The sequence below is a fragment of the Aspergillus brunneoviolaceus genome (assembly GCF_003184695.1).
Source record: "Aspergillus brunneoviolaceus CBS 621.78 unplaced genomic scaffold BO95scaffold_19, whole genome shotgun sequence".
NCBI classification, from domain to species: Eukaryota; Fungi; Ascomycota; class Eurotiomycetes; order Eurotiales; family Aspergillaceae; genus Aspergillus; species Aspergillus brunneoviolaceus.
Window position 1 is genome coordinate 95,431 of NW_020290749.1, and position 13,200 is coordinate 108,630.

The following is a 13,200-nucleotide window of genomic DNA, read 5'->3' on the forward strand; positions in this document are numbered from 1 at the left end:
ATTAAAGAATATTTTTTAGAATTATTAAAAAATATATATATACAGCTGTTATTAAAGTTTTTAGATATTAGAAAAATATTAGTTATAATAAACTACTAGACTAATTCTAATCAGAAAGTATTTCTTACTTTAACTAGATATTTTTTAATAAAAAATATAAATTATTATAAAGTTCTACTAAACTTCCGACTGGTATCTAAATCTTATATTAGTAAAAATCTAGCTATAATTATTTTATTAGTTTTATATAAACACAATCTATTCTATCGGTTATTAGATATAACAACTAATAATACTAATAATAATAATTTAATATTTAGTATAATTTTATCTAAACTTTAAACTTAGTTTAGCTAAAGTATCTAGGTTTATAATATTTTATTTAACCCTAATCTTATAATAATTATTTAAAGCTAGTATTATATATTCTATCTTATTTATATAATTCAGCTTATAGTTAATATTCTTCTATAGAAACTTCAGATTAAGACCTTAAATAATACTATTAAATATATATAAAAAAATTATAATAAAAGTCTTAAAGTCTCTTCTGGTATTTTAAGAATTTTTAAAAAGATATATTCTAGAAGCTATCTATAAAAAACTAATATAAAAAGCCTCTACTATAGTAGAAATTATCTGAATTAGTCTTTTATAAATAGATTTTAAAAATCTTCTTTTAATAATAGCTAATAATACTAATTCTTAATTATAGATTTAAAAAATTATATAATTTATAAATATAAGTTTTTAATATTATAAAAAGTTTCAGTTTATTTAATAATTCGAATCAGACTCAGTCTACTATCTTTTTTTTAATTATAAAACTTACTGAAACTTAATCTATTTTATAATTTATTAGATATTTAATCTTTATTAAGCAATTAACAGTTTTATTTAGTACTATAATTATAGTAATATTAATTATCTTTATTTTACTATAATTAAATAAAAACAGATAAAATATTTTTTTAAGCTTTTATATCTTTTTTTTTTTTTTATATTATATCTATCTAAGAACAGTAGGCCTATTATTTATAAAATTTATAATATTTATAATAATCTTTTTAATTATTTAAATTATTTAATCAACTGACTGGTAAGAAAGCGGGTATTTTAAAAAAAAAAAATTTTTAAAAGCTTATAAAATATATATTAAAAGCTCCGAAAATATTATTATTATATTTATCAGACAGAAGACTATATTTATATAATTATAATTATTCTAAATCTAATATCAAAGCTTAAGAAATTCAAAAAAAATATCTGACTGGATAATAATACTAATTAATATTTTAAATATCGAACTGTTTTTAAAAAGATATTCTATTTTTATTATAATTAGAATCTGGTTATTAATATATTATTAACTATCTCCGGGTTACTGTTAGGCCTGGATAAAGTTTTTTATAATATTTTTAAATATTAAAGACTCTTACCGGCAGCTGAGATATTTAAAAAACTTAAAATATATTTAAATATTAAAGATATATAGCTTATTAAAATATTTTTAATTAAATTAATATTATTCTAAATATTATAAAATATATTAATATTCTTGCTTACTAGAAGTCCCGCCGTAATTAGTTTTTGATTTTTTATTAAATAGCTAGAGATTTCCTCTTAGTTGCTATTAATAGTATTAGTATTAAATATTTATTTAATAATTTTTAAGATATCTACTATTATTATTAGAACTGTCTTTATTCTAATATAATTAAAATAGTAATACTTTAGATATATACTAATTATTTTATTATTAATAAAAAATATTAGAATATTTTTAATAATCTTAATCCGGATTCGATTATCTTTATATCTAAAAAATAAAAAAAGAATAAGATGATTACTATTTTCTATATTAATAAAAATAAGAATATAAATAATCTTAAAAATAATCTAGAAAATAGATTATTATTAGAAATAGAAAAGCTAGCTTTATCTAAATCTTTAAATATTATATATACTTAGATAAAAATAAAAATCTGGTCTTCTCGATTTCTTTGCTATTATAATTATTATTCTAAATAATATAAAAAATAGTATAATCTTATTAGTTTATTTAATATTAAATTTTATATTTCTTATACTGGATTCTGTAAATATTTTTTTTAAAGTATAATATACTTCTCGGAACTACAGAAGAAGAGATTAAGTAGATTAAATAAATTAAATAGATTAAATAAATTAAATAAATTAAATAGATTAAGTAAATAAGCTAAATCTAGATAATATTATTATACTATAATTAAAAGTATATTATATTTTATATATTATCTGTATAAAAAAGATATATATATTACTAATTAATCTGCGGTTATTAATCTACCTGCTATACCTAATCTTTCTAATTAGTAGATATAAATAGTTAAAATAATAGTTATATTTTAATCTAATTATAACTGTACAGTTAAAATTTTTTTGTATCTTAATCTGACCGCCAGATTATAGTCAGATTAAGGTTAAGGTATAACGGTCAGGTTAATCCACTCTAACCTAATCTGACCTGGCCGTTAACCACTCTAGTTCAGATTCAGATAAAAAATAATTAAAAAAATCTTTTTAAAGAATTTTAGACTTTTTTAATCTTTTTAAATATAATTTAAAATAAGTAATACTTATAACTAAATATATATAGAAACCCGGGAATAATTTTAGATAATATACTAAGGCCGATTTTTTCTTTAGAACTTTAAAAAGTCTAGTAAATATATTATTAAGTTTTTTTTTTAAAATTACTATAATTTTATAATCTTAATATAGTTATAACTTAATAAAATCTTTTTTTAAAGACTATATCTCGATACTAAGTATTATAATATTATTTTATATTTATCTATATAATTTATAATATTTTAAACACAGTTATTCTAGCCGGAAAATTTTAAAAATAATCTTTATATAATTATATAAATATTTTAAGATTAAGTATAGTTGGCAACTCTATACTATATATTAAAATATATAAAAATAAGTAAGTAGAAGTATTTTATATAAGTTTAGAATTATTTATATTTATAATAATAATTTTAGCCAGTCTGTAGTATTTGCTAGTAATATTATTATATAATAAAAAAAAATCTTAATTATTTAGTTAATTTTTTTATTTTATTTATCTTCCTGGGTATAGCTGGCAGTAGTAAAATATTATTTTATTTTTAGTAATATAAGTAATATTATTTATAATTTTAATAACAATTTTAAATTTCTATTATTAATTAGAACTTTCGGAATATTTTAATCTTTAACTATAAGTTTTTTAAGAAAAGGTCCGGTCTATTATATAATATTTTAATTATAGTAACTAGAGATTATTATAATTCTTTTAATATACTTATATATTATGGCAAGTATAATATTATAATTTTTTTAATTTTTCTCTCCGGAAGGGCTGTAATAATATTAATTATTAATATATAATATAATACTAGCGGCGATAAAATAAATTATAATTATTTATAAAAATAGTATTTAAATATTTTTTTTCTTATACTTACTGTAATAGGCGATATATTACTTTATTTAATACCGGTAATATAGAAAAGTTAATTTATAAAGATTTTTAATTATATAGTTTTTTTCTAAGATATCTAAGAATATTATAAATCTTTTTAAGAATTTTCTTAAGTATAAATAAAGATATATACAGTAAGTTTTAAAAGTTAAAAAAAAGTTTATTATTTATATAAAATAATAATTCCACCAAAGCTTAGGCTTTATTATTTTTTTTTTAATCTGATTAATAATTTACAATTATTTTTTATTATTTAAATAGATATTTTGAGTTTTTTATTTAAAATTATTAGTAAGATATACTAGTAAAATTACTGGCTTATTTTATAAAATATCGGTATATAATATATTAAAATAAAAATTATTATTATCAGCTATATCTATAGTAAAAAATAATAATTCTAATAATATATTGAATAATATACAGTCTTTTTAGTTTATATATAATAAGAAATTGGAATTAATAAAAATACTAGATTATATAAATAAAATATAAATACAGTTATATTATTAATATTAATATTAATAAAATTTACTTAAATAATAGCTTAATTATCTAGTAGTTAGTATAGACTACTGTTTTTTATATTATTTATATAAAATATCTATATTTCTGTATTACTTAAAAAAGTCCGAATATTTCTAATTTAGTAGACTAGTAATTTTTTTTTAGAATACTTAATTCGCGACTTAAAAAAAATTAACTAGATAATATTTAATAGAAAGACTTCTATTAATATCTATTTGGTACTATATTTCGGGCTTAAGAAATTATCTAATATTATATAAAATAATATAATCTTTATATTTTTTTATTTAGACGTATCGACGTCGATATAAAATATTCTGATTTTATTAAAATAGACTAAAACTAGTTTTTAGTATAAAATATTTTTAATTATTTCGAACAACTGTATCTTCCGGTCTGTTAATTTGATTAATAAAGATTTTAAAGTTTGGTTTTATTTTATAGTCTTTTTCAGGTCTTTTAGAATTATTTTAATTAAAAGAATTTCTTTTGCTGTAAAAAGCAGATTATTTTAGTATAAAATAAAATATAGTCTTTTAGTTAATTTATTAAGCTAATAAAATAATTTAACTTACTTAATATTTTGAAAAAATCTAGTTTTATAATTACAGCAATTTTTAAGTTAGTTATAATTATATTAAAGATATTAATATTCTAATCTAAAATTTTAATTAAGGGGAACCCGAGAAATAACTTATTAAAAAAACATATTATATATATTTACTTATATTTATTAAAAAATTTCTTAGTTTATTAAAATATTAGACAAATTTACTAGAAAAAAAAATAAAATTGTTAATATAAATATAAAGAAATTTTTATATTATATATAAAAGATTCTTAACTTATTATTAGATATATAATATTAAATTTAGATAGTTTATTAGATATATCTTAAGAAATTCTTATTTTTAATAAAAAACTATACCGTAAATCTCTAATTATCTAAATAAACAGACTATTAATATAATATTTTAATTATATTAAGTATAGACAGATATACTGCTCCGATAAGTATGATAATTATATTTATTTATATTAAAACTAAATATATATTAGAAATAATAAAAATATTTAGAGTATAAATATTAATTACTAGATATAATTTTAAAAACTTCCAGCCGATATTATTAACTATAACTTTAATAATAATAAAAACAGATATACTAAATAATATAAAATTCTTTAATCAGCCTATATAGTTTATTTTTAATAATTTATTAAAGATATTATTAACAGCTTTCTAATATGCTGGGCTAAGTTTATAGATTTTAATAGTCTTATTAAGTTTATTTTTCTATTTATTATAAAGAGAAATATAAAGCTATTTGTTTATTGTCATAGATAACCCCCGTAGCTATGGCGGATTATTAACGATCTACCTACGCATCCTCCGCGCAACAGTCATGACGTCAATGACTCAGACCTCCTTCAGTATTTAACTCCTAGGACCTTGCTAAACCTTTAGGATAGCAAGGATTAGTCTTGAAATCAATAGACTGCTACTATTCTATACCTAACTGACCTTTTCCCTTTACATTTATAAAAATTTTAATTATTTTTTTATTTATTTATACTTCTGGATATTTATTAATTAGATTTTTAAATATTTCTTACTGTTTTTTTATATTATAAACAGTTATTTTATATTTCAGCTTTTTTATTATAAATAAATTAATATTAAATTTTAATTTGGTCTGGGTTTCTGATATAACTAATATAAGAAACTCTAGTATTTTTTATAATTCTGGTATTATATAATATACTGTAGTTGCGCTAAACTCGGAAATCTAAGTAAGTTATATATAGAGTGGCTAACGGCCAGGTCAGATCAGGTTAATTGGAATTTTTATACCTGACCGCCAGGTTATGGCCAGGTTAAGAAAATTTTTATATCTGACCGCGGTATAGCTAAAAAAGAGACAGTTAACTGTTTTAACTGTTCTTAATACTAAGACCTGCTTACTATACCTATTTAGACTCTAGCATAGTTAAGATATATCTAGATTAAGCGGTTATTAATCTGACCATTTTAACTGTTGTCTAAAAGTATATAGAAATAAGTTTTTAAAATTAGAAAAAAATAACTAAAAGAAGTATTAGTATCTTCTTTATCTCTATCTTAAAAAATTAATCAGAGATTTCTGATAATATTAATAAAATTCAGCTTTTTATAAAATTATGGTTCTTACAGCAAGAAATATATATAAAAATATATAATTATAGTTCGGTTTAAGCCGTATATTTTAATTATAATATATAATATTAGAAAAACTGTATATTTACCAATAATCAGATTATTAAAAATAAATATATTATTTTTATTTTATTATTCTTCTTCTTACTTTAGCTTAAATAGTTTATTATATTCTTATTTCTATCTAAAAGAGCTGAATTATCTGTATAATAAATTAAACTTAAAGAGAAACCCGTGTAATACTATTTATATAGTTTTTTTCGGTAACCGTACTTTTCAACAATTATTTTATTAAATATTAGGTACTATAAAAGTAGTCTATTATTTTTATTTTTTTAACCCAGTTGACCTCTTTTATTCTTTTTATTTAGTTAATCTTTTTAATTTATTTAATTTTTTTAATTCTAAGTACTTCAAAGATCTGCTATTATTTATACTAATTTTATTTTATTTGTTTAGTTTAACCGACTCTCCTGCGTAATAATAATATATATTCCAAAGTCTTTTTGTATTTTTCTTCTCTTTTCTTCCTCTCTCTATGCTTAAAATTCTTGTATTTTAATACTAAATAGATTAGTTTTTAATTATTTAAATAGTTTTTACAGATACTATATCTTTTATAAAGAGCTTTATATAAGCTTTTTTCAGGCCTTTTTTATAAATATTAGAGCAACCTAACCAATTTAACTAATCTAACCGACTAAAATAAATAAGATGCGGCAGGCGCCTTAACTATATTTAAAATATAATAAATCATATTTACGCGAAAGCGTGTTTTAAAGTAAAATAAACTATTTTTATAGAATTTTCTACTTTTTTCTTTTTATATCTATTATTTGCAGAATAGTCTTAGAATTATAAGTTAATTACAGTTATTTAGCTTATTTTTAAAAAATATTATTAAGTCCTTTTCTTCTGTTTTTTAAATATTTATAAACTATAATAATACTTAAACTAAGATAAGCTTTTTAAGCCAGATCTTTTTTTTTTTCTTAAATCTCTAGATTACGCGCGTTGTAAAGAATCGGAAGATTATTTTATATCTAACTTATAAAAAAAAATATTCTACTTTTTAGAATTGGTAGCAGAAGATAATCTTTTCTAAAGTTTATATACAAGCTTAAAAACCGCTATTTTACTTCGGTCGGAAGAAGATATTAATAATATAAAATAATTTTTAGAAAGATGTATTATTTTCTGATGGAATTTCTTATATCTATTATATTGCCTGTTTTTATATCCTATAATACCCGGGAATTAAAAACTTAGAAACTAGTTCTATAAGCTACTATCTTTGTAAGGATTATAAGAAGAAAATACTATTAGTAGTATCTAAACAAATAATTAGTTAGATATTAAGTAAAGGATTATTATAGATATTTATTTATTTTTTTAATATAAATCTTTTCTAATTATTATTTTTTCTAGGCTTTTACAGCTTATAATAAACAGAACTTTTAAAATCAAGTTTTATACTTTATAATTGCCTGTCGTCTACTATTTCGAACTGTTAAGTATATTTAATTTAAATAGATAATTAATCTTACAGCTTTATTTCTCTGCCGAAAACCAAGTTCTTCTAATTAAATATAGATTAAAGAATATCTCTTAGAATTATTAAAAAATATATATATACAGCTGTTATTAAAGTTTTTAGATATTAAAAAAATATCAGTTGTAGTAGACTGCTGGACTAGTTTTAATTAGAAAATATTTCTTACTTTAACTGGATATTTTTTAATAAAAAATATAGATTATTATAAAGTTCTACTGGGCTTTCGATCGGTATCTAGATTTTATACTGGTAAGAATCTAGCTATAATTATTTTATTAGTCTTATATAAATATAATCTGTTTTATCGGTTATTAGATATAACAACTGATAATATTAGTAATAATAGTTTAATATTTAGTATAATCTTATCTAAACTCCGGACTTAGCTTAGTTAAAGCATCTAGTTTTATAATACTTTACTTAACCCTAATCTTACAATAATTATTTAAAGCTAGTATTATATATTCTGTTTTATTTATATAATTCAGCTTGTAGTTAATATTTTTCTGCGGAAACTTTAGATTAAGGCCTTAAACAGTACTGTTGAATATATATAGAAGAATTATAATAGAAGTTTTAAAATCTTTTCTAATATTTTAAGAACTTTTAAAAAGATATATTCTAGAAGCTATTTATAAAAGACTAATATAGAGAACTTCTACTATAGTAGAGACTATCTGAATTAGTCTTTTATAAACAGATTCTAAAGATCTTCTTTTAATAATAGCTAATAATACTAATTTTTAATTATAGATTCGGAAGATTGTATAATTTATAAATATAAGTTTTTAATACTATAAAAAATTCCAGTTTATTTAATAACTCGAATTAGGCTCGGTCTATTATCTTCTTTTTAACTATAAAACTTACTGAAACTTAACCTATCTTATAATTTACCGGGTACTTAATTTTTGTTAAGTAATTAATAATTTTATTTAGTACTGTAATTATGGTAATATTAATTATTTTTATTTTATTATAATTAAATAGAAACAGATAGAGTATTTTTTTAAACTTTTATATCTTTTTTTTCTTTTTATATTGTATCTATTTAAGAACAGTGGGCCTACTGTTTATAAGATCTATAATATTTATAATAATCTTTTTAATTATCTGAATTACTTAATTAACCGACTGGTAAGAAAGCGGGTATTCTAAAAAAAGAAGATTTTTAGAGGCTTATAGAATATATATTAAAAGCTCCGAAAATACTACTATTATATCTACCAGGCAGAAGACTATATCTATATAATTATAACTATTCTGGACCCGATATTAAAGCTTAAAAAGTTTAAAAAGAATATCTGGCTAGATAATAATACTAACTGATATTTTAAGTACCGAACTATTTTTAAAAAGATGTTTTATTTTTATTACAGTTAGAATCCGGTTATTAATATATTATTAACTATCTCCGGGTTACTGTCAGGCCTGGATAAAGCCTTTTATAATATTTTTAAATACTAGAGACTCTTACCGGCAGCCGAAATATTTAAAGAATTTAAGATATATCTAAATATTAAAAATATATAGCTTATTAAAATATTTTTAATTAAACTAATACTGTTTTAGATACTATAAGATATACTAATATTCTTATTTACTGGAAGTCCCGCCGTAATTAGTTTTTTATTTTTTATTAGATAACTAGAGATTTTCTCTTAGTTGCTACCAACAGTATTAGTATTAAATATTTATTTAATAGTTCTCGAGATATCTACTACTATCGTCGGAGCCGTCTTTATTTTAATATAATTAAAGTAGTAATACTTTAGATATATACTAATTATTTTATTATTAATAAGAAGTACTAGAATATTCTTAATAATCTTAATCCGGATTCGATCATCTTCATACCTAAGAAGTAAAAGAAGAATAAGATAATTACTATTTTCTATATTAATAAAAATAAGAATATAGATAATCTTAAAGATAATCCAGAAAATAGATTATTATTAGAAACAGGGGAGCTAGCTTTATCTGAGTTTTCAAATATTATATATACTTAGATAGAAATAGAGATCCGGTCTTTTTGATTTCTTTATTATTATAATTATCGTTCTGGACAGTATAAAGAGTAGTATAATCTTATTAGTTTATTTAATATCAAATTTTATATTTCTTATATTGGATTCTGTAAATATCTTTTTTAAAGTGTAGTATACCCCTTGGGATTATAAAGAAAGAGATCGAGTAGATTGAACAGATTAAATAGATTAAACAGATTAAATAGATTAAATAGATCGAGTAGATAAGCTAAATCTAGATAATATTACTATACTGTAATTAAAAGTATATTATACTTTATATATTATCTGTATAAAAGAAATATATATATTACTAATTAACCTGCGGTTATTAATCTATCTGTTATATCTGATCTTTCTGACCGGCAGATATAAACAGTTAAAATAATAGTTATATTTTAATCTGATTGTAACCGTACGGTTAAAATTTTTTTGTATCTTAACCTGACCGCCAGGTTATGATCAGGTTAAGGTTAAGGTATAACAGTCAGGTTAATCCACTCTAGTTATATATAATAATTAATAATAATTAGCTATAAGAATAAATTAGTTACTATTATACTTATAAAATTAGCGTCTATAATATAAATAAAAAAATAGTATTAGTATATTACTTAGACTTAAAGATATAGTTATAGTTCTTATTAAAATATAATACTTATATAAATAAAACTATTTTATTATAAATAGAAATACTAATTCTTCTTTTAATAAAGACTAGTTAATTTTATCGGTAATTAGCTTTAAAAATAATTATTAATAAAAATATTACTTTTTAATACTGTATTATTAAGACCAGTTAATTCTTAAAATCTATATTAAATTTATAAAAACTAAGAATATTATAACTAACTAAAAGATATATTTTTAGATTCTAGATTAGATATATATTTATATATATATAAATTATTACTAATTTGTTATCGATCTTAGCGGGAAAAAATATAAATAATATTATATATTTAATACTATTAAATTTCTGTTTAATATCTTAAATATAAATAGAATATTTTATATTAGTTATAGAAATATTTAGAGAATTTATAGCAAGTTATATTTTATTAACTATTAATATTATATATCCGGAATCTAAGTATATAGTATTTATATTATTATTAATATAGATCTTTATAATTATATAATACCAGTTTTTAAAGAATTTACCGGGTTTAAAAAAAACAAAAAATTTATCTGTGTTAATAATAAAAGTATTATTAATATCTATATAAAATATATATAGATTACAATTTATAATATATATATATAAAATATTATTAAAAGTAAATAATATAAAGTAATCCGAGTATTATAGATAGAATATATCTTATTTTTTATAATAATCAAAGATCTTATTCTTGTTATAATCTTTAGAATAATACTAGTTATTATTTTTATTATATTTATAATAGCTTTAGATACTATAAGATTTATTATATATTCTATTAATCTGATTACAGCAGCAATATCTACTATAAGAATTTTTATTATTACTGTCTGTATTAGTATTATTATAATAAGCTTTCTAGGGCTTTTTTTTATTATAATTATAATTATTTTAATAGTTTTAACTATATTAATATTAATCACAGTCTTAATTCTTATAATTTTTATTTTTTTAGTTATAATTACAGTTATAGTTATAGTTATAGTCATAGTTTTTTTTATAATTTTTATTATATTAATTATTATAATTGTATTTACTATTATGTTAATTATTTTAGTTATTTTAATTATAATTATATAGTTTATAAGAATCTATATATTCTTTATAATACTGGATATTATTTGAATTATTAAATCTGCAGTCGGATCTGTTATATAAATAATTATATTAATCGGACTTCTGGGAAAAATAAATATTATTATAAGTATAATTTTAGACTTTATTTTTTATACTTTAATTCTTTTAAATTCTATTTATTTTTTTAGATTATAAGATATATAATATATATCTTATTATTAAATTTTTTAAGTATAGTATTATATCTAGATTTTCTAATCTGCTTGTAGAGCTTAAAATTAATATATTATTATATTCGGATAATTATATTATATTTATTAATTATACTGCAAGTTTTTATAAGTTCTAATATCTTAGTAATATATATAATTAAAAATCGGTTATAATAAATATTCCGAATAATATATTAATAATTATTAAGTTGCTTTTAAAATTAACTATTAAAAACTTTTTAGCAGACTTTAATTACTATAATCTAGTAATTAATATTTCTAAAGTTAATAAATCTAATTTATTATATTTTATTAACTTTTTAGATCTACTAAATATTAGTATTATCTTAGAAAAAAGTATTTATATTTTAGCTTATAATAACTATATTCTTTAAGTATAAGACGACTTTTAAATATATATAAAAAGCTTAAGCAGTCTGATAGTATATTCTTTTATTATATTTAATCAGATTTTTATATTTTTAATTAGACGGTTTATTCAGATAAAAATATTTTATATTAAATATTTATTATTATATATTATTCGCTATTAACAGCTTATTTTAATATTATAAAATATTATTTTTAAAAAAAAGAAAAAGAAAAAAAGAATATTAGAAATATATTACTATTTTTATATTACTTCTTATATTCCTAATAATATTAATTATAAGTATTAAATACTGTAATTATTATTTTAATTAATAGTCGAGTTTAATCTGTTTTCTAAATATCGGTTATTTCTTCGTCTATGATTTGAATACTTTAATTAGTATATAAAGATAAAGTAACTATAATTATTTATATTAATATATAAAGATTTGCGATTTCTATTTATATTAAAATATTTTTATAATTATTTTAGATTTAGATAGCTTTGTATTAGCTTATCTAATATTTTAAAGCAACCGGAACAGTAAATATAATTTCGGTAATAGTATATAAAATAGATATATTTATAAATAAATTAAAAAATAAATTAGTAAGAAATAATATAGAAGAATTGATTTTTTTAATCTTATTTAAGACTTATAGTAATCTCTGTAATTGTCTAGAAGTATTATTATTAACAAAAGATCCCGGTACTTATAGAACAGATAGAGTAGATTAATGTGACTGTTATATCTTAATCTTAACCTGGCCATAACCTAGCAGTCAGATTAAAATATAAAAAAGTTTTAACTGTATAATTATAATTAAATTAAAATATAACTATTATTTTAACTGTTTATATCTACCAGTCAGAAAAATTAAATATAATAAATAGATTAATAACTATAAATTAATTAGTAATATATATATTCTTTTTATATAAATAATATATAAAATATAATATATTTTTAATTATAGTAGAATAATATTATCTAGATTTAGCTTATCTCTTTAATCTATTTAATCTATTTAATCTATTTAATCTATTTAATCT